Source organism: Budorcas taxicolor, chromosome 21 (assembly GCF_023091745.1).
Source record: "Budorcas taxicolor isolate Tak-1 chromosome 21, Takin1.1, whole genome shotgun sequence".
NCBI lineage: Eukaryota > Metazoa > Chordata > Mammalia > Artiodactyla > Bovidae > Budorcas > Budorcas taxicolor.
In genome coordinates this window covers 22,647,507-22,670,515 of record NC_068930.1, presented here as the reverse complement: position 1 = coordinate 22,670,515, position 23,009 = coordinate 22,647,507, and the positions used below count along the sequence as shown (strand labels likewise).

At 51.0% G+C, this 23,009-nt stretch overlaps 1 pseudogene; it reads left to right on the top strand.

Moving 5' to 3' along the window:
• LOC128066593 (elongation factor 2-like) overlaps positions 1–23,009 on the top strand; it is a 320,034-nt pseudogene that overhangs the window by 157,679 nt on the left and 139,346 nt on the right.

Here is a 23,009-nt window from a genome sequence, read left to right as displayed (position 1 = left end):
AAATCATTTTTACCTGACAACTTGCTCTAAAAATAAAAATATTAACACATACTGTTCCCAATTTCCTACGGGGATGAGGAAAGACAATCTTTCTGAGCTTGTCTGTGCTCAAACACGGCCCACAAAGCAGTCTGTCTCAGCATCAAAAGTACAGGCGGCACCATCTGCGTTTGCTGGTTGTGCCATTCACCCCTGCCTTTTCCCCGAGCCCCCCGCACTCGACCGGCAGGAACGGGCACCTCGGGCAGGGGTGACGGGATGAGAACAATCTGAGCAGCAGCTCTGCCCCGTCCTGTGCAGGGTCACCGGCCTGCGGCCACTCTGAACGTGGACTCGGGACAGGAGGCACAGCTGTGCGGGTGTGGCACCAGGCAGGCCTCGGGGCCCCAGCCACCCGGCTGCACCCAGACCCAGGGCCCCCTGCTCACCACGAGGCGGGCCTTTGGGTTCTATCCTGTTTTGTAAACTGTTCTAACTGCCAAGACTGGGTCTAAAGAAAACATTTTAAATATACTGATGAGATGAGAAAAACTCAAACACATGTCCTTGGATCACTGTCTTACACCAAGCCAATCTTCACAATGTATTAAGTTACAAAGGGAAATGCAGATCTGAGTGGGAATTTGCCAAGCCCAGAACCCCAGCTTTTCTGTTCCAGGTGGCTTTTCACCAGAACGTAGAAGGCTCCGAGGGACACACGAGGATGAACCCTCAGTGCTGGAGGGTGCACGGGCCACAGGGGACACCGCCTCGGCACCTCAGCCACCTTGGGGCCCAGAGCTGAGGGGGGGACACCCCACAACGCCCCCCCACAGAGTGCTGACACCACACTGTGGACAGAATGCCCTGGCTGACTGAGCTCTATAATCAAGGGCAATTTCAGAACTGAAAATTCCTGAAGCAGACCTGAAGTCAGTTTTCTCACTATGGAACACTCAGACTTCTCTAAGCAGGAGACAGCTCCTCAGAGAAGCCGAGTCTCCGGGGAGCTGGGCTCAGGCGCACCCACCAGCTTTCTTCGTTGATCCTGTCCAGCTGCTTCTGAATCCTCCCGGCCGGAGTCTTGGCATCGGCCTGGCCGCTGGGCGACAGCAGAGCGGGCGTGCTGAAGAGGGTGACCCGGTCGCCCATGCCGTCTGACACGCCCTTGTCACTCTTGAACACCTGGCCCACGTTGGCCAGCACGCTGGCTTGCTGCCCGCGCTCCCGGTCCTGATCTTTCAGGGGCTGCACCTGGGCACGAGAGGACCACGTCTCGTCAGCAACATTCTTGGCACCTCAAGTCTATCAGGAACTGAACACAATTTTACATGGAAGCCCTGACTTTGGACAAATGGGCCCTGCTTATGAGACACTGCCATCTCTTAAGCGAGCAGTACTGAAGAAACGGCAGGAGGAGAATCCAGTTCCTAGATGGCCTGGTGACATTCAGGTCTCAGCGTGGACGGAAGGCAATCCTATGAGGTTATTCACAAGGGTGGGCTGATGGAGTCAGAGACAAAAACCGAAAATTACAAACATATATCCTTGCTTCCATCAGCCAGGCTGAAGGAAAATTAGAAAAAAAAAAAACCCTTCAGCTCCGCAGCCACTGGGTCCACCCCATCGCTCATCACTGGTACTAGTTCGCCAAGGAGTGCCGTCCTCGCGGGTTCCCAGCCCTCCGTTTTCCAGGCTGGTCTGAACACGCACAGACAGGAGTGAGCAGGGGCAGCCAGGGGCCGGGAGGGCCAGCCTCCCGTGGCTCTCCTCTCAGGGCACAGGCCCTCGGGCTGTTCTGGGGATGGCCCCGCACACCGCAAGGGCGCCTCTGTCATCTGAGACGCATGCAAGAGTGCCTGCTGGGCCCCGTGCCGCCCTCCCGCTCTCACACCTCACACCCTTCTCTCCGCAAATCTCCCCCCTGCCCCACTCTCACCCAGGTCCTGCCTTGTTTTCCCAGACATGACCTCAAAGCAACAGAGGGGCAGCCTCGAGCTGCTGGCTTGCCTGCTCCCTGTCCCCCATGGCCAGTACCTTCGCTTTCTGTCTTTGTCACGACCCCTCCCCAGGGCTGGGCCACCCCTTTTCCTGGCTCCAGGACCACCTGCCATCATTCCTGCTCCGCTCTGGCGAACTAGCTGCCTATGGGTTCACCCCCATCAGCCCGATCAGCACATCCTCTCCATTCTCTCGCCTTAAAATCGCACATTTTTGAACATTTTCATTCTGAGAAATTGTACTCTAAGTGTTCCACAGCAAATAGAAACACTCAGAACAATACTGACCCTTATAAACCATAATGAATAAGAAGTCACATCTCAGGCGTAGAAAAGCTTCTGGAGGAAACATGGCCAGCCATTGACGACAACGAAGTCTATAGAGAGAAGCTGGACTTGGGGTCGGGGTTCGGGTGGTGGGGGACAGGACTCACTCTATTGCCCTCGCTCCTCTCATTGCTTTAGACTGTCTCCATGGACCTCACATTCATTCCTGGGCATTGCTCACATTCATTCCTCTACACCCCACTTCACTTCCTCACGGGGTAAAACAAGTCAAACGGGCCAAGTTTCCGAGTCACTCGACTCAACCTGGCAGCTCTGTGCTGTCGGCCACGGCAGTCACTCGCCTTGTGCAGCACACTGAGGATGTGACGCAGGCCGGTGCAAAGCTCGATGTGGAAATCACACAGATTTCAAGACTCGCAGTGAAAAAAGCACGTGAAGCAGCCCGCTCATTTTTAGGGAATTTTAGATTGTGTATGTGGCTCGTATGATCTTTCTGACGGACAGCACTGTCCACGTGACAGGCTCATGCTTTGTCTCAGCTTTCGGGTGAACCCAGAAAGGACTACTTAGAATTCGGAACCACACACAACGGCCACACGCTCTAAATCCACCTATAATGCAAATCACATTCAATGTTCAAAACCAGAAATGCTATACACGTTACAGCAGTGGACTAGCCATAAGGAAAATGTAACTCCACTTCCGCGAAGCATCTGCAGTAACTGTAACAGTGAACCCGGCTCAGTTCAGCTCTTAACACATTTCTAAAGGATTTAGAGATTTAAGGACCTTGTCGTTTTGCATTTCTTCTAAATGCTTTTTTGCATTTTCAACTTCCCATAGGAGAGAATTCTGAAAAAGATACATACAGTGCTTTAGAGACAATTCTTAACAGACGTTGCGTGGACTGCGGGATGGCTACTCTCCTGTCTGAAAGCATAAAGCACCTCGGGATGAGGGGCGGACCTCGCGCCCAGAGCGAAGTGTCGGCACGAAGCCAGATGACAACTGTTAACACTAACTTGTACACAGAAAAACTCCTCCTTCCCCGACTGATCTTCTAGATCCAAGGAGGCCAGGTCCCTGGGGTAAGTGAAACTGCTTTATACTTGCTTTCAGCTTTTGCAGTTCAGTGGTCACTCAGGAAACTGGTGCAGGTTTCACATGTAAAATTCAAACCTGAGACAAAACTATCCCCACCTCAGGGCCAGCCCACAGGTCAGGGTGAAGAGAGCTCTCTAGTGAGGTGTGGGTATCATCTTGGGTTTTGTGGGGGAAAAATGTGCCGCAGAACTTGTAGTGACCATGGGTCTCTCTCAGACAAGCGTCACCCAAGCGCCGACCTCGGCGAAGGTTCTGGGCCTCGTCTTTAGGGCACTGGTGCAGCTGGGACAGGTGTTCACCGAACCTCCACCAGACTGTTGCCCACTGAGCTGCTCTGATAGAGGTTCTCAGACATTTTCCAAAGCAAATAAAAAGAGAGATGGCTGGAGTTGGAATATGAGAATGCTTGCTTTTACTTACTTCAATCTTTTCTATCACATTATATAAAAGATCCTGAACTAAACTTATTGATTTGGCTGCATCGGGCCTTAGCTGCATCACGTGCGATTCCTTTGATGTGATTGCCACGTGGCACATGGAATCTTAGCTCACCAACCAGGGATCGAACCTGCGTCCCTGACCTTGCAAGGCAGGCTCCCAGCCACTGGACTGCCAGCAAAGCCCCAGAAATAAACTTCTAAGAAAGAAACGAAGGGGTGAGGGTGGACCTAGAAGAATGTTCTAGCACAGCGGCTGGTAACATCGGGGCCACTGGTGATTCCGCCTCACTGATGCTTTCTGGAAGGGTTGCGGGCACACATCTATGTCTGTTCCTTTACACACTGCCTGTGGATGCTGTCACGCTTATTGACTAGCATGAAGGCATAAGGCATCAGCATTCAAATATTTTTAAAGCAAAACAAAAGTTTACTTTGAATTGGCTTAGTCATAAACAGCATCCCAATCTCAACAGCCTCTGAGCAGCAGTTCTGAAAGTAAGGAAGTGCACCCCTGATCGGGAGACATTGAGCCCTCTGCTTAAGCAGAGAGGGAGCCTCACCGAGGTCTCATGATGGGAGTCAGAACCACAGCCCCCTGGGAGCCCACATGTGAGGCTCTGCACTCCAGGCCCAAGAACACAGCTATGGTGGGGACAGTACTGACCCCTGAGGCTGGACCTGGGATCCCCACTCCATTTCCTGGATGGTCGGTACCGCTGTGTGGCCAACCCTTCCGGGAAACCTCTCTCAGGGCTCTCTGATGCGAGCCTCCACCATCGCCCTTTCCTGGTGCGCCTTCTGTCGCAGCGCAACTTCGGTTCTCCTCCTGCCTAGGAGCAGCCATCCTACACACACACCCCACGTCTGGACCAGCAGTTTGGCATGTGGGACTCCAGCGCCACGTCCGAGGCAAGCACCTCCACACCTGGGCACCATGCCTTCCGTTTCACGGGCCTCGGGCTGGCTCCCTCAGGTTTGAGGGCCACTCGTAAGGTCCAACTGTATGCTGAGCAGCTCCCCGGCCTGGATGGTCAGAGCAACAAGCGTCCTCCTTGAGCGTGGGGATCCCCTGGCCCCTGCCCACCACCTAGGGGCGACCACATCTGGCCCTGCTCCCGAGGTTGGGTGCCTGGATCAGCAGACAGGGCCACACACGCACACTGGACGGCAGAGACAGGAGCGGCGGAGAAAGGCAGCGCCGGCCCCGCCCAGCCGCGTCTCCGGCCCACACGCCCCTCTCCTCCATGCTGCTGTGTCTCTCTCCCGCCTGTCGGCCAAGAACAGCGTCAGCTCCGCTCGCAACGACCCTGTCCTGACGGCACGCGGGCTGTGACCGCAGGGACGGCAAGCGGGCCATGCTCTGTGCGGACCACTGGCCCCGGGTTCGCGGGGGGCACACCCGCACGCCTGCTCACGCAGCCAGCGCGGCTTCGTGTGTGACACGTGGGTGACGGAGGGTGCTGGTGACCGGCTCGTGAGAGGAGAGGTGCTCCCCCTGGCCCCAGGCCCCTTCCTCAGACTGCCTGGGGCGAGCCAGCGCGGGCAGCAGGCAGTGGCAAGCACGGGACACACGAGGGCACACGTTCTTCCTTCCTAAGCTGGGAGGTAAGTTCGAACAGTTTCGCCTCCTTAGTGGCAGAGCTTCCGGAAGACAAAAGTTCAGACTACAAGGCCGACCGGGGACAGACAGCAAAGATGCCAGGGGAGAGAAGAAACCAGCCCTTGAGGGGAAGATCACAGGCAGAAGGCCGCCCCCTGGCGGCTGTTCGTGACCCTGCTCGGGGAGGGTTTGCGAGCACAGGACACCACCCGCCTCAGGAAACCGGCCGGCCCCTCAGGCGCTCCCTGAGCTCCAGGCAATGCTCCAACAGCCAGGCCAGCACAGGCCCGACCCGCCTCTCCATGCCCAGCCAGTGCCCACCAGCAGTGCAAGGCAACACCTTTCCCACCAGAAGGACGGGGTGGCTGGCTGGCTGTGGGCACCATATCCCCAGCAGCGCCACGGCTCCTGGACGCGGCCTCTCACCCGTGGGCTCCCGCGGACTGCAAGCTGGGAGTGGGGCCCTGGGTCTGCACCGTGCCCCGCTGTGACTTATTCAACAATGTATGAATAAAGACTTAAAACTGTGTTCATGACAGAGCTATTTTGGCCATCTCTTAACGAGAATGGGATTTTTCTCGTTCTGTATCCTGCTAGGCTTTGAGTTGCTGACTGAACTCTGAGCAGCAGTGACTCGGAGCTGAAGCATCCTGGGGACACACAGAGCACAGGACAAAACTGGAGGGAAATTAACCTAGGGATGACACGGGAGCGGGGACTGTCCGACACTCAGGGAGCACTCCCATCGCAGACGGGCAGCACGACCCCCACGTCTGCGCTCCTTTGTGGACTGAGCAGCACGGGGAGGGGCACAGTGGGACAACAAGGGAACAGGCCCTCCCCGCGCCCGTCTCCCGGGGACCAAGAGCAGCACCTTGGAGAGTGCAGCTCCCCGCTGAGCCAGCTCAGCCACCACTTCTGTCAGCATCTGCTGCAGCTTCTGCTCTGCCAGCTCCAGGCACAGCTGCAGCTGTCGGTCTTTATCCTCCTTCTACAAAGGGAGAGCAGAACATCAAAACGGGCCGAGCGGTGTAGCCTCTGCCATTGTTAGTAAGCTGAGACAAAACCTAAATGCATGTGTCCACAGGATTAGTTCTGCTTCGGAAGCCGCGTTACGGTAATTTTTCTCTCAGTGTTCCTGGGCTTGGTCGCAGTGGGCAGAACACCTCCTGCCAGAGTATTTGCTCTTCCTAAACGTCTCCAAAGAAGTCTTTAAAAAAGAAAGTTCTTATATATTAAAGAAGATCAGGTTTCTGTAGAAGCTTATTCATTCCTATTGACAAGTTAAGGGTCAGTACTGACCCTTCTTAAAACATCACCAGAATCATCATTTGAAGGGAACCCTACCAACCCAGACGGCCATGGGCTTGTAAGCCAAAATATGGCTTTCATCTCCTCTGAAATACAGACCTGATCAGAGTGTGCCTGGGGAAATGCCAGTCAACTAATATTTGTAAATGCATGATTATTCTTTTAACAGATCTTCTAACTCTGAAAACTTTCAGTGTAGAACATTTAGACAGATTCTTTTTGGAAAAAGAAAAAAAATGAAATGATCTATACGCTCGGGTTCCTGAGAGGTTAGCGTTTATTTCTAAGCAGCTTTCTTATTTTTTCTGTGTGTGTATTACTCTATATACATACATAAACAATAAGATGTGCTTTAAAACCCTCAGAAAACAACAACGTAGTATTTTCTGATCTGCCTTTTACAGCCATTATTTTGTATATCAGAATGCTCTTAATTAGCATTCCACATCATACATTTCAATGGCTTTCTAGTATTTTATTTTTGTAGTGGGGCCAATGATACACTTTGTCACACACCAGACTGACTCACTTTGTTTTGGAGAAGCCAGATTTGGTTTTCCTGATTAAGTCCTGATTATGTGAGACCACACAGGAACAGGAGCAAGTAAAGCTCACCAAACCACAGGAAGTACAAAACCTAATCAGACTGGAGCTCTAACCCTGCCTTTTGTCACAGTGACCCCACTTCCCAACAGGCAGCCAGCTGCTGTGAAGTTCCCTGCTGCTCTCTGCTCTTTCAGGAAAAATGCTAACATGCCAACAGATTCAAGTCAAGTAAAACAAGAGTCAGGAGAGGAATTCCACAAAATGGTCAACCCAAATCCCAAATAATTCAAACCTCTAAGTTGCAGTCACCCTCAATTTTTAAAAAATGTATTTCCTTTCAGTACAGCTGATTTATCATGATGTACATCCACACTTTTGAACGCAGTATTTTAGGGTCATAAGAACTTTACACTGGGACTTGATTTCCAACATGGGAGTCACATGAAAAGGTCTTTACCTTCCTTCCTCAGTATTCACTACTACAGAAGTCAGACACAGTTCAGGAAAAGCCATTACCTGTCGATGCATAGAATCCTTATTTGCGATTTCATTTTCAAGTTTATCATCGAGGTTGTGCACAGAGATGGCTTTGCGCTGTGCAGCGAGGTAGCGTTTCTCAAGTGTAGTGATTCTCTTCTCCATGTCCTCCTTTTGGGCCATAGCCTACACCAGGCATTGCAGAGGAGAAAAGGTAAGTCATTATCATAGAATACTGCGATACAGTTAAGAGTAAAAAAGCTGGACTAAATCCTAAGTTTCAAATCAAACATAAAATTAGCGTCCTCAAAATTAAAGTCCTAGACATGGCAGTTTTCTGAGATGTGAGCAAAAACGCGCCTACCTCAAATGTCACATTTGCCACGATGGCACCCATCTGTCTTAATGTCTGTCTGGCCACTCGATTTACCAAGCTTCTTGTCTACATCATAAACCCAACCAGCAAACAAAAAGTACACTAAACTACTCTGTCATTGCAAGAATTCCAGGAGGGAAGGTATCTGGCATGAAATGAGGATCTCTGTCTCCACACTATACAGGCGGGCTTGACCCAGAACAGGGAGGGACCTTCAACAGATCCTACAGGGAGCTCCGAGGCTCATTTCCTCAGGTGAAAGTTGGTAAAATCTCATGCAATTTCCTCAAAATTCAATAAGAATATTAATGAGTAGAAACAGAAGTCACAGTGTTACACAACTGGGAGCAGCCTTCTCAAGCCTAGTTCTTCTCAAGCAGTTACACCACATGTAGGAAACGCTCAAACCAGGAGCAGAGCTTGCTGCCGATGCGACTCCTGTCCGCCGGCTCAAAATCCATTTCAGGTCCCTCCGTGCTCACTAAGTAACCGAGGTTGTCCTAACATTAAAAGTGCAAGGTCTTAAAAACGCTTTTTCCAGAATTCTCTGTGTATTAATCTCTGCCACCTAATCTCCTCCTGTTGCCAAAGAGTAGTGTGAACACGTTATACAAACATGTGCAAATATTTCTGTTTTGAGTTCTCACACAGAATGACTCACACCGAGCTACTAAACCAGTACACCTGCTGTACCACATGTTGGAGGGGTGCACTCTGAGACGGTCTCATGGGGGAGGGGTGGGGCAGGGTGGGCACTGTCTGTCTGCACAGAGAGGAGAGGCGAGGCTCACGGGAGGAGGCCTGAGCCCCCAGCTCTCTTCTGTTTTCACAGTGACCATTAGGGAGCTTCTCATAAATCACGACACCAGCAGACACGACCGCCAGAAACATCCTGATTCTGCATGGTTACACAGCACGGGCCTGAGGATCTGAGGGTGAGCAAACGCCACTCGACTTGTCTGACCGCTGGTATCACTGTCACACATCCTTTCAAGGAGCGGAACCTCAGAAAACTAGAGAAGATGGCCAGGCAAGCTGCCTCAGCAGAGCCCACACAGCATGTTCCCATCTCTCCAGGAGAATGGGCTCCACAGATGTTCAGACTCACCTGAGTGAATCAGAAGGAAATCTCAGCATCATCGGGAATATATTCAGCAGGCAGGTAGGGGGATGAACGGGGAGACTGGGGTTGACATATATGCACACTACTGATACTATGCATCAAGTCAGCAACGAGTGAGGACCTACTGAACAGCACAGGGCACTCTATCAGTGCTCTGTGGTGAAGTTAATGGGTAGGAAACCTAAAAACCAGGGAGATTTGTGTGTGTGTGTGTATACATATATATATATGATTGGTTCACATTGCTGTACAGCAGAAATTGACACAGCAGTGTAAAGCAACTATACTCCAATAAATGAATGAGTGGATGAATGAATTTTTTAAAAAGGAACACACTAGGCCCCCTAGAACTTGTGGAAATGAGGAGTCCACACCCAGGGTGCAGCACAGCCATGTTGGTCCACTGCCAACGGGCCGCCTGGACCAGGCCTCTTCTACCCCAGAGACCTTGACGCAGAGGCGGGAAGGCAGCCAGTGGCGGTCTCGCCAGTGCTCTGCTCTTGCTCACGCAGCCATGCCAAGGCTGAGATCACGGGGAGAACAAGGGACCCACATTCCGCCTCAGGACAACAGACACGTCCACTGTCACTCACTTCACGGACGTCCTGCTGTAGTTTCACGTTTACTTCCTTGGACTTGAGGAGGTCCTTCCTGGCCGTGTCCAGGTCCTTCTCCAGCTCTGTTACGTGGGCAGAGAGGGCTGCCAGGCGGTCCTTCATCTCTCTCTGCTCCCGTGACTTCTTCTTGATGATTTCCTTGAGCTCGATCACCGGAGCCAGGTCTTCGTCGCGGGTTCTCTAAGGGGGAAAGGAAACCTTAGACAGCCTTGTTTTGGGAGGGAGGGAACGCAGCACTTCCGGGAAATCGGTGAAGTCAAAACTGCCTTCTGCGCTCTGGAGCTCACACATCCCTTACGGCCACTCAGACCTACATGATGCATTGGTGAAAGGTCTCCACAGCCCCGCACAGACTGGATAGTAAGACGAGAACCAGACAGAGAGTGAGACCGAGGACATGCCTTTCCATTGGCGCTTGGCATGTTTTCTTGCTTGTGATTTACATCAAGCACCCCATCCATTAGTATCTTTTTCAGGTTATTCTTCTCTTTAAGAATCATCAGTGAAAACCAAAACATTGAATCAGAATAAAGAAATAAGTAAAGACAGCAAAACTCCATTTGGAAAAACTCAACTCAAAACTGAAAATACAGCATAAAAAGAAAATACATGGTGATGCTATCCATCTCGAATAGAACCAGGTGATTCGAGTCAGAATTTGTCTCCTCCTGGACAAAAGGGGTGCTTAAGAGATCCTGCAGCTCTGAGCCACAAGTCTAGTTTACTGGTCATTAAAATAACCCAGGTGGGCTGGTCCTCAATCAGAAAGATAAAGAACATCTGATGTCCACCACTACACCCTTCATACTTCCTTAAAATGAAAGGATACAAATGACAAACCCTTGGACTGCAAGGAGATCCAACCAGTCCATTCTGAAGGAGATGAGGCCTGGGATTTCTTTGGAAGGAATGATGCGAAAGCTGAAACTCCAGTACTTTGGCCACCTCATGGGAAGACTTGACTCATTGGAAAAGACTGATGCTGGGAGGGATTGGGGGCAGGAGGAGAAGGGGACGACCGAGGATGAGATGGCTGGATGGCATCACCGACTCGACGGACGTGAGTTTGAGTGAACGCCGGGAGATGGTGATGCACAGAGAGGCCTGGCGTGCTGCGATTCATGGGGTCGCATAGAGTCGGACACGACTGAGTGACTGAGCTGAACTGAACTAACTGAAATTGCACGATGAATGATCCAACTTACCTTGTTATGTGTGGCACCTAATTCTTCTAACAAACTACACCTTTCAAGTGCTCCTCGTGTGTTGATGTGTGTATATACGTGAGTGCACTTCTTAGTGTATGCTGCTGCTGCTGCTGCTAAGTCACTCCAATCGTGTCCGACTCTGTGCGACCCCATAGACGGCAGCCCACCAGGCTTCCCTGTCCCTGGGATTCTCCAGCAAGAACACTGGAGTGGGTTGCCATTTCCTTCTCCAGTGCATGAAAAGGAAAAGTGAAAGTGAAGTCGCTCAGCAGTGTCTGACTCTTCGCGACCCCACGGACGGAAGCCTACCAGGCTCCTCCACCCATGGGATTTTCCAGGCAGGAGTACTGGAGTGGGTTGCCATTGTATACTCACCCTAATACGCGGCTACTGTAACAGAATACATTTAATGTATCTCATTGATCTTAACATCAAAAAATCTGCTTATTAACAGCTTTAAATTCTAAGTTTGAGAGGGAAAGAAATATTACCCTAAAATAATTATATTATTTAGTTTTTAATTGCAAATTGATATACAGAATATAATAAGTCTTGAGACATTTATACCAACTAATACTTTTTAACTGGTGGCTTCCCAGGTGGACCTATGATAAAGAATCCACCTGGCAGTACAAGAGGGCAGGTTCAATCCTTTGGTCGGGAAGATCCCCTGGAGTAGAAGATGGCCACCCACTCCAGTATTCTTGCCTGGGAAGTCCCAGGAAAAGAGGAGCATGGTGGGCTACAGTCCACAGGGTCGCAAAGACTCGGACATGACTGAGCATGCATGTAGGCAACACTTTTTAACCATATAAAACTCTGACTTCTTACAGAAAAAAAGTATTTACAAGAATTCAAGAAGCTCAAAAGTCAACTAGTTACATAAATACATGCATCATCCACCTAACAAGGCTGCAAGTGTACAATCCAGGATGGCCGGGTGGCTGGTACCTTCTTGTCCAGGGCCTTGTGGTGCTCAAAGAGTGATTTCAGTGACTTGATCACCTCCAGCTCGCTGGTCATGCCGGCTGGGGACTGCGCCTGCCACTTGCCCGCCGTCGTCTGGAGGGACGGTGTATACCGGGAAACCAGGAACTCCAGGTGCTCCAGCAGCAGCTGCAGGGCAGGGCCAAAGGAGCACCGTCAACCTCATGCTTGAATTCAGGGCCCGATAACCCCTCTCAGCCTCATGCTACAGCCGGAAACATGCTAAGGCAAGTCGGAATCCCGCCACTTCAGTCTAAAGTTAGAGTGGACTTCCCCAGTGGCCCAGTAGTTAAGACTCCACACTTCTGCAGGGGTCATGGGTTTTACTCCCTGGTCAGGGAACTAAGACCCCACACAAACTGTAGCATGGACAAAATTGTAGGTTAAGAGAACTCCCCCCTCAAATGTACGAAAATTATAGTAGCTCTCATCATAAATTTGAAGCAAAGTATGAGAACTCCAAACTGATCCACCCTGGTCTGCTCAGTGGGAAGATGTGAAAAATGACTTGAAAACCAGACAGAGTTTAAAGACAGCAACACGGAGCCCAGCGGTGGCCCCCGAGGGGCAAATGTCAACATGTGAGAATTCCCCTACTGACCATGATGTTATTCCTCTCTGCTTTCAGCAGAGCTATTTCTTCTTCTCTTGCAAGAAGCTGTTCCCGGCATATATTGACTTCTTCCGTAGATGTTGCCAACTCCTAGAAAACAGTGAAATGAGTAAGTAACTAAATACAAACACAAATTAAAAAGAGAGCGAGACTCTCAAGACTGACCCTGTCAAGTCTCTCCAGGCTCCACACAAAGGGTCTCCCTGCCCCTCCAGAGAAGAGGGGGGCCACTGACCCCAAGACCACACAGACCACCACAACTCAGACCGGCCTTCAGCCTCCACCTCGACCTGGCAGGCATGCGGCAGGGGAGAACCCGGAATCCAAGCCTGTCTTCTCAAGACCCAGGGACGTCTGAGAAACTTCCCTAAACATAAACCTAACAACAAAGTGGATAAAGAGATTCTTAAACGACACACAGACAAGTGACCTAGAACCGCTGGGAAGAGTGAGGAAGAAAGGTAAGATCTACAAGGCCATCAGGCTTTGGAGTGTTCCTCTGGGAAAAAGGCTGATGGCACCCCAAGGTCATCTGTTAGCCTGACTCCATTGAAGTCACCCAGTCATTCAATAAACTGGAGAAAATGTTAAAGTCATGTTTTATGTATTTTATCACAATTTTCATGCACGCGGTGCCGTCCACATGGTGAACTTGCTCAAACTGAACCACACGGAGTCTTTCATTCTTCTAGTTTTCTTTACACAAATAAAAAAATCCTGGGCTACATATTCCCCTACTACATACTGAGTATTCAGCGCCTAGAACACTGCCCAACACTTGTTAAGAGGCATGTAGTAGACATGTGAAGCTATGAGGGTGTATGTTATACACATAAGCAGCAGGTACCCGTCATTAAGATACTGGACACACTGTTCTGTGCTTTGTAAGATGGGAGACGTTAAGGGGCTTAGCCTTTCTGCTTCAAGGACTGACTCTATAGCTCAATCCACGTGCCCCAGTGACTCCTCCAGACAGTGTTTCCCTTCTTGTGGGGCCCCCGCCCGTCCTCCACGCAGCCCCTGCACAACCACTTACAAGGTCAACCTGCTGGGGTCGATCTTGCCCAGAAGGCCAAAACGCCCTGGCCGGCAGGGCCCACAGCCATGCTAACAAAATGAAACACAGCTCCAACGCTTCGCCGCGTGAAGGCCAATCCGACGGGCCCAGCCCCCGGCTGCTCTCACCTCAGGCCGCTCTGCTTCCAGGACTTGGGCCGAGGCCAAGTTCTTCCTTGTCTTGGCCTTTGCCTTGGGGATGCAGCACTGGAAAAGCGCCCACAGGCGGGCCCTCCTGCGACCCATCCTCGCGGATCGGGGCAGCCCCCCACTCAGGGGCAACTGCTGTTTCACGGCTAGATACCTCAGCACCCGAGCTATCACCACCGATCTCACACTACGACCACCACTATTCACACTACGACCACCGCTCTCACACACACCGCTCTCACACACCACTCTCACACACTACTCTCACACACGACACTCTCACACACCACTCTCAGACACACTGCTCTCACACTAGGACCACCGCTCTCACACTACGACCATCAGCGCTGCTGTCTCTAGAAGAAATGGCACGAAGGCTCTGCCTCCAGCACGTCTCCCAGGAGCCTGGCACCTGGAACCCACTGGGTCATAAGGGGCTCCATGGTAACAGGGGGGCTGGGCTCAGGCCCACCATCAAGGGTGCAGAGAGGGGGGAGGGGCTGCCCAAAAGATGACAGATGAGTGTGGGGTGCAGGAGAAGGAAGGCTGTGCCCACAGCTCAGGCCCACCACCAAACATGACCCTGCAAGGATACTGGTTCACAGTCGAACCAAATAGTAGCAACTGCTTCAGAAACCACCACCACTAGGAATGAGCACGTCTTCTAAGTGGGCTTCTGCTTCCTCTAGCCCCCAAACAAGCCTCCAGGGAGGCTACTGAAAGGGCACCACTGAACTCAAGGGTGTCCCCAGAACCCACCCGGGTGACAAGGACTCACTGCACTAGCTGCCCCTCGCTCACCCTGAGCTCCGTCCCCCCTGACTGACTCCCTCACTCGAGCTCAGCAAGGGCTTGACCAACCTCGCTCCAGGCACTTAAAATGAATTCACAGTGGGTACAGGGCTTCGGTCAATCTGCTGCGAACTCGCCCTCTTCACTTTGACCCTGGGCTGCCAGACAACTCTGCCCCGTGGGGGCTGCACGGTGGAGGTTCAGGGGTGTCCCTGCCTTGAGCCGCGACAGCCAGCGCCTCCCAGACCCCGCCAGGTGCTGCCCCTCCCTCCACGCCCGAGTCTCCCACCCCCTCTCCTGGCCCCACTCCCAGCCTCGCGGCTCTCCACTCGCCAGGGCACAGGCCATACGGCTCCTGGCTCAGCCGGGGCCTCTGCTGTCACTTGAGGACCTCCGTCCCCCGGGGGCTTGAGGCCCCATATCCACCCATCTCAGCAGTTACAGACTCTGCAAGATACAGAGTACGGTTTGGGGTCCCGCCCGCAGTTCACCCTGAACACATTCTCTTTTTGTCGCTTTATCTGCGAGAGTTCTCTGAGATGTCTTTCGAAAACCTCAACTGTTGCTTTCAAAAAGACTGTAAAATCACTGTGCTCAACTTTAAGGATAAAATCTTCATTTTCAACCTTCAAGTGAAACTGGAGAGAAGAGTCAAAGCAGTCATTTTTTCACACAGAAAAAGAAAACCCGCACCTGACCACATCACAGAATACAGTTCACGCAGCCCCTTCCTCCTCAGCCTTCTCCTCCACTACCAGCCACCTGTCATCACAAGGCCTGCCCTGGGCCGGCAGGGGCAAGGGAAGAGGGCAGACTGGCTCCTCTGTCCCCAGGCCGCATGGGCCGCTTGCCCCACCTTCTTCCCAAGTTCAAGTGGCACTGAAACAGCCCAGGCAAGCAGGGGATTCTGATCAGAAACACAACCGTGGGTAATGAGCAAGGGCCCCTGGTTCTTGTTTACCCCAGTACCAAAGATGATCAATATAATTACTGTGAATTTTACATGTGGCTTCAGATGAGAGAGGACACCCGGGGCTTCCCCACTACCAGTTACAGATGCAAGCAGCTTGTGGGTCAGCCTACCAAGAGCTAGAGAAGCTAAATACTTTTCAAAAGAGGTCCTTAGGCAGCCACAATCCAAGATTTCAGACAAAAGCCCAGTGAGGGAGCTGGAGACTGAGAGGGCCGCTCCTTCCCTCGGGGCATCAGAACAAAGCTGACTCTGGGAAGAAAAGGCAGGGAAAAAGTCAAGCAGAGGGGACTGGCTAACAGCTCTGGACACTTCCTTGGGCTGGGAAGACAAAAATCCAACCACAGGCCTGACAAGTCAGTCCGGATGGTAGAGACTAAGCTCCCCAAGAAAAGGGAGGCACAGAAAACATACCCAGCACTCTGCCCAAACCGGCTGAGCGCTGAGTATCAATCACCTTGTGGTGCTCGGGAGACAGACGGTGGGCTTCAGGACCGGCCGAGAAGGGAGGGGGCCATGGGAGGCACCCCAGGCTTCCAGATGGAGATGCTGGAGGGCTCCTCCCTGGGGTCAGGGGGGGAAGGTGGGTGAAGGCTGCTGAGACTCAGCTTACAAAGACACCCCAGCCTCAAGTCACTCAGACCCTGAGTGAACAGACAGCTCTGTCTTCACTAGAGGTCTACATCAGAGGAACCTCTGGAGAAGACAGCATCACCAGAAACTCTAGGGGTTTCCATAGATAATGTCCACCATGCAACCAAAAATGCAAATAAGGGTGTAACAACAAATAAGACCAAGAGAAAAAGAACGGAAACAGGTCCAGAGGTATCTGATGTGTATCAGCATATCAGAGGTATGCTAGAGGAATCAGATGCAAACTTCACCAGTTCAAAAATATACTTGACAAAAGGAAAACTTTCTGAGACTCAAAACCGATTCTAGAACTTTCAAATAACAGTGACTGAATTGAAGAACTCAGGCTCTGGGCTTCACATCAAGTTGGATGTAGCTGAAGAGAGGATCAGTGAACTGAGGAATAGATCGGTTAAAAAATATATATATGAGGGAAAAAAGTATAGAATATAGCGAAGGAACCCGTTGTTCAACTACATTGTGAAAAACTATAAATGGGGCCCCTCATGGTGGAGAAAAGACAGTCAGGGGAATAAGAAATGCCTCCAGGGCCTGAAACTAAAGAGCCTCTTAATGAAAGTGAAAGAGGAGAGTGAAAAGGCTGGCATAAAACTCAACATTCAAACAATGAAGATCATGGCAGCCGGCCCCATCACTTCATGGCAAATAAATGGGGAAACAACGGAAACAGTGACAGTCTTTATTTTCTTGGGCTCCAAAATAACTGCAGACGGTGAAATGAAAAGACGCTTGCTCCTTGGAAGGAAAGCTATGACAAACCTAGACAGCACATTAAAAAGCAGAGACATTCCTTTGCTGACAAAGGTTCATTCAGTCAAAGCTATGGTTTTTCCAGTAGTCATGTATGGATGTGAGAGCTGGCGCACGAAGAAGGCTGAACGCCAAGAAATCGATGCTTCTGAACTGTGGTGTTGGAAAAGACTCTTAAGAGCCCCGTGGACTGCAAGGAGATCCAACCAGTCAATCCTAAAGCAAATCAGTCCTGAATATTCATTGGAAAGACTGATGCTGAAGCTCCAATACTTTGGCCGCCTGATGCGAAGAACTGCCTCTTTGGAAAAGAACCTGATGCTGGGGAAGACTGAAGGCAGGAGGAGAAGGGGAAGACAGAGGATGAGATGCTTGGATGGCATCACCAACTCGATGGACATGAGTTTGAGCAAGCTCCGGGAATCGGTCATGGACAGAGAAGCCTGGCGGGCTGCAGTCCATGGGGTCACAGTGGGTCAGACATTCAGCAACTGAACTGACTGACAGGGACAGTGGCAAGAGTTGGTTCAAGAATCAGAGCACTGACTCAAAAATGAAAACCACACATTGGTTTCAGCAGCTCTGCAGGTGCCTAAGGCAAGAAGAAAATGTTCAAGCTCTCAGGGGAAAAAAGCTGTGGCTTTTAATGGCACAGCAACACTGAGAGCTGACTTTTCAAGAAAAAGGAAGTCAGAAGATAATGGACTGGCATCTGTAAAATGCTGAAAAACAAATAACCACCAACCTGGAATTCGATGCCCAACAAAAACACTCTTCGAAAGTGCAAGCAAAATAAAGACTTGTAGGGCAAATGGAAATGAGACAATTCATCAACCACAGACATGACTAAAAAAATATTAAGGCAGTGCTTTGGGAGAAAGAAAAGTCGTCTCTGACTGAAATATAAAAAACAAGTAAAGACCAACAATAAGGTAACTGTCAGGGTAAATATTAATGCTACAGTGATGATAACGCCGACAATATATCTAAAATTTTAAAGGATAACAGTGACAAGGAGGAAACAGTCGTGTCAGGGAGGCAGTAAAAGTACTAAGTTAGACTTCAATGTAAAACACAGGCTGTGTCTGCGAATGTGCACCCACCAACCTGGCAGAGGAGCACAGAACTAGAGAAACACCTCATCCTTCTAAAAGAAGGCAAGAGAAAAGAACACGGAACAGGTGGGACAAACAGAAAACACACAGCAACACGGTATCTACAGACGGAAACATCAAAGTTATAAACAGAGCAAATGTCCTCATTAAAAGATAAAAGCGTCACCCTGATTAAGATTAGAGCCACACACTGTTCCCAGAGGCACATGTTAAGATGGAAGACCACAGACAGGTGAGAGTCAAAGATGCCCAGGCGAACAAGGGCAGAAACCTGACGCGGCAACATCACTGTCAGAGAGAGCCTAAGGTAAGAAGCATCACTAGCGATAAAGAGGAGCATCTCCTGCTCACGCAAGTCCAGTCTGCCAAGACGATGAGGATTCTAAATCTGAATGTCCCTGATAACATAACCTCAAAACATCAATACATACAAACGGACAGAAATAGAAGAGCAGTCACAGCCAAGTTCACAATGGCAGTGGGAGACGTTAAAGACACATCTCTCGGGGAACTGGGCTCCCTGGGACGTCGTCACCTGCAGCCACGAAGTACCTGAAATGCGGCTGGCTCTACAATGAGATGTGCTGCAAGCCTGAAACACACACTGGATTTTAAAGACTTAGCAAGAGAAAACGAACGTAAAATATTTCATTACGTTTTATCAGGTTGATTACACACTGAAATGACAATATTTTGGGAATGTTAAAATAAAATATATTACAGGTAACTTCACCTACTTCTGCTTTACTCAACGTGGCTACCGAAATCTGAATTATGATTGACAACTCTGATCTAACTGATACGCACGTAACACTGCATTCCCACTGATAGATATTATTTTTAAGAGCTCAAGGAACATATAACAAAATGAATATATATTGGGTCCTTAGGAAAGCTCAAATTATTTCAGAGGACTGAGATAATGCAGGGTATACTTACGGATTGCAATGGGCTGATGGCTTGTGTGCCCTCAAACTTCACCCTGCAAGTGGTGATGATACCAGGAGGCAGGGACTCTGGGAGGGCTCAGGTCAGGAGGGAATGGGCTCCCGTGCTGCCAGGACAGGGAGAAGAAGCAGGCAGTCTAGGAACCAGGAAACAGGCCTCACCAGACGCGGCACCTGCTGGTGATCTTGGGACTTCCCAGGCTCCGGTACTATAAGAAGCAACTTTCTGTTGTTTATCAGCTGGTCTACGGTATTCATAACAGTAGCCCCTAAAGACCGAGACGGGGCTCTTCATGGAATTAACAGAGATCAAAAAAGCGTCGCCAGAAAAACCTCCCCAAACATTGGGAAGATAAATCACAGACTTCTTGTAGACTTTCATGAATAAGAATTTTAAAAAGCACAGTGTAAATTAGAAAATACTTTTACATACAAGATAATGAAAATTTGGCTTATTCAAACTTGTGGGACCCAGCCAACTGTGTTTAGATGCTAACCTAAAGCCTTTAACACATATACTGGAAAAGAAGGAAGGCCGAAATCAGCTGAGCCTCCTCCCAAAAATCCAGACAGAAAGCACAGCGAGTGGAGCACAAGGTGGATGGGAGAAAAGGAGCAGGAAATGAGGGAACACAGGGCAAACAGGGAATTGTTTAAACAAGCCAGACGTCGGCTCTTTGAAAGGACCGATAAACCTGATAAACCCCTAGGGAGACTGGTTAGAGAAAGAGACAGAGCACAAATCACCAGTATCAAGGATCTTTAAAAGGGGGCACAACACATCTCACAGAAAAGAAAGATAGTGTGAACCACAGTTCCCTTACTCATAGGAGAGTCTACGGGCCTAGCAAAGGGGAAATGCCTTACCTAAACATACCCAGGAAGACATACAAAATCAGAAAATGTTATTTGCATGAAAAAAACTAAATCTGAAATTAAAAGCCTCCCCACAATGAAACCAACTGGTTCTGTCAATCAATGCTTCCAAAAATCTAGGGAAGAAAACAGCAATCTCACAGGAACTCTCAGGGTAAACAAGGAACACTCTCCACCTTGTTTTCGAAGACTGGCATACTGCTACTGCTGCTAAGTCACTTCAGTCGTGTCCGACTCTGTGTGACCCCACAGACAGCAGCCCACCAGGCTCCCCTGTCCCTGGGATTCTCCAGGCAAGAACACTGGAGTGGGATGCCATTTCCATCTCCAATGCATGAAAGTGAAAAGTGAAAGGGAAGTCGATCAGTCCTGTCACACTCTTAGCCATCCCATGGAGTGCAGCCCACCAGGCTCCTCCGTCCATGGGAGTTTCCCGGCAAGAGTACTGGAGTGGGTTGCCATTGCCTTCTCCATGGATTGTAGGAACATTAAAGATACACACACACACACACACACATTAAAGATACACACACACACACACACATACACACACACACACACACAGAGTTCACTGTGTGAGGTGATGCGTATGTTGAGCAATCATTCCATGATGTCTATGGGCATCAAGTCATCACAGTGTAAACCTGAAATAACAAAAACTGTATCTGTCACTGACTGCTTCGTGAAGCTAGGGTTCTAAAATCAGGGCCTGGCACCTTATAGCTGGCAGGTGTGGGAACTCGGGTTCATGTGCAGGCTGTACACACTCTTAATCACAGGTGAGACCTGAAGCAACCAGGCAACTCTCCATTTTTCTTTTTCTGTTTTTCTCTGTTCCCCTTGCCATTTGTGTTTAACAGATTCCCAGCATTGAGTGAGCAGCGTCAATGCAGCAAGAATGTTTCCCCGTTTAAGGCAGGAGCGTGTAACACCAGCAGACTTCCCAATCACCCCTGGGTGCTGCATCACACAGAAAAGCAAAGAAACTCGACATTCCCGAGACAGAGCTGCCCGACGGCAGTGGGGACTATGGTCCCCCAGGTGTCCCAAGGGGACCCCCAGGGGCTAGGAGCCCACGCTGGGGCCCCCAGCTTGAGGCCACACTTGCCTTTCCACCATTCTGAAGGTCCTGGCAGAAGAAAGCCAGGCCATGGAAGGGGGATGGTGTGGGACACAGGGCGGGACTGACTTGGGTCTGTGCTGGGCTCCACACCCAGTCACCACCCTTGGAGTGTACAAAGTTCTTGGGGTCATTCTGGGTATCTGGCAAAAAGCAATGGAGCCAAAGTCACTTGGCGTGGTTTTTAAGGAAAAAACCTCACTGGAGATTCACTCAGCGCCAGCCTCAGCCCCTACTGAGATGCAGACTCCTGGTCATCCTAGGCTGTGCCCGCAGCCCACCAGGGCAAGGGCAGCCTCCCGGACACAGGGTGACACATGGCGTTCTTCCCTCACTTTGAATGAAGGGCTGCTACCCGGTGGATGAACCCAGCTCACTCGTCCACTTCTGATGCTGAGGCCCCCGTGACTCCCACGACCAGAGGATCCAGCCTCTCCCGGGGCCTCCGTGTCACGGCACAGGCCTTGTCCATGTGGCCCCAGCAGGCAGGGTGAGTCGTGTGTGGAGCCTCCCAGCTCGTTGGCCTCGCTGCCACATCAGGGCCGTGCAGGAGCACTGTGGGGCCACTGAATGAGTGGATGAGGGCCCCTAACAATGACAGTGATGACGACGAGGAGGAAGAGGTGAAGGGGGCGGAGGTCCAAGTATCAGTCCCTGATTCAGGCATCTGTGCATATTAACTCATTTAACCTCATGACAAGGTTGTGTGTCTGTGTGTGGGGGGCAGGGGCCGGTCCTGCCACTGTTCTCACCTTGGAGCCGGCAAGTTCACTCTCAGTGTCCAGGGGTGGCTGCAGCCACTGGCCACAGACTGGACAGCTTTAACACAAACTCATTCGCCCCCAGTTCTGGAGTCAGAAACCTGTGATCAAGGTGCGGGCAGGGCTCAGCTCCCTCCAGAGGCTCCAGGGGAGGGTCCCTCTGGCCTGGTCCAGCTCTTGGGGGACCCCAGGCCTCCCTGGGCTTGTGGCCACATCACCCCGATCTCTGCGTCCATGTGCCAAACCTTCTCCCCTGGGTGGCTCTGCGCTTCAGATCACCCCCTCTTCTCTTCCAAGCACACCTGCCATTGGATTTAGGGTCCACATGCATCCCGGGTGATTTGGTGCAGAGGTCAGTAAATTATTTCCATCTGCCGAGACCATTCATAGGAATAAGGTCACGTTTGCAGGCTGTGGAAGGATGGATGGCTTTCGGGGCCACCACTCAAACCACCATACTGGTCATGAGGCCGCCGGGCAGAGCCTCCCTGGGCTTGGTGCAGGGAGCTTCGAAGAAGCAGGGCTCCAGGACTTCAGTCCTAAGGCTGCCTCAAGAAGACAGTTAGGATCAGGACATTTGGGCACAGAGAACAGGTGAGCAGGGCCCCAAGGTGTGCTGGTGGGCGTGGGGCTCTCCTGCAGGGAATCTGGAGCCTGACATGACAGCCCAGGGCCAGGGGACATAGCGCATGGGTTTGGGAATGGACACATCCCAGCACAGACGAGGGGAGGCAGGCATGGGCGCTCAGGCCGGGGAAGCCCAGATCTTCCCGCTGCCCTCAAGGGGCAGGTCAGATGGGCACTGGAGGGAGCCGCGGTTTAAACGACAGGGGTCGCAGTCCCGGTCTGCTGCTGGGTTGTCTCTGGCGAGTGACTCAGCCTCTCTGAGACCATCTATTGCTCCTCTGCAAATCTTTGCCATATGTGACTTGCTTCACAGTTGAGGGGAGATCTTGGTGCTCTCAGCATCCCCGCCCAACCCCGTGGCTGGGGCTATGCCATATCTCCACGACCTTGAAGCCGCTAAGTCCACCCCTGCACAGACTCTCTTTGCAAAGAAGCTGGAAGCCGCTTCCCCTACCATAGGAAGCCGTGAGGCACCGAGACCCAAGAGGCAGCAACGCCTCTAGCCTGGGGGCTCCCGGGCGT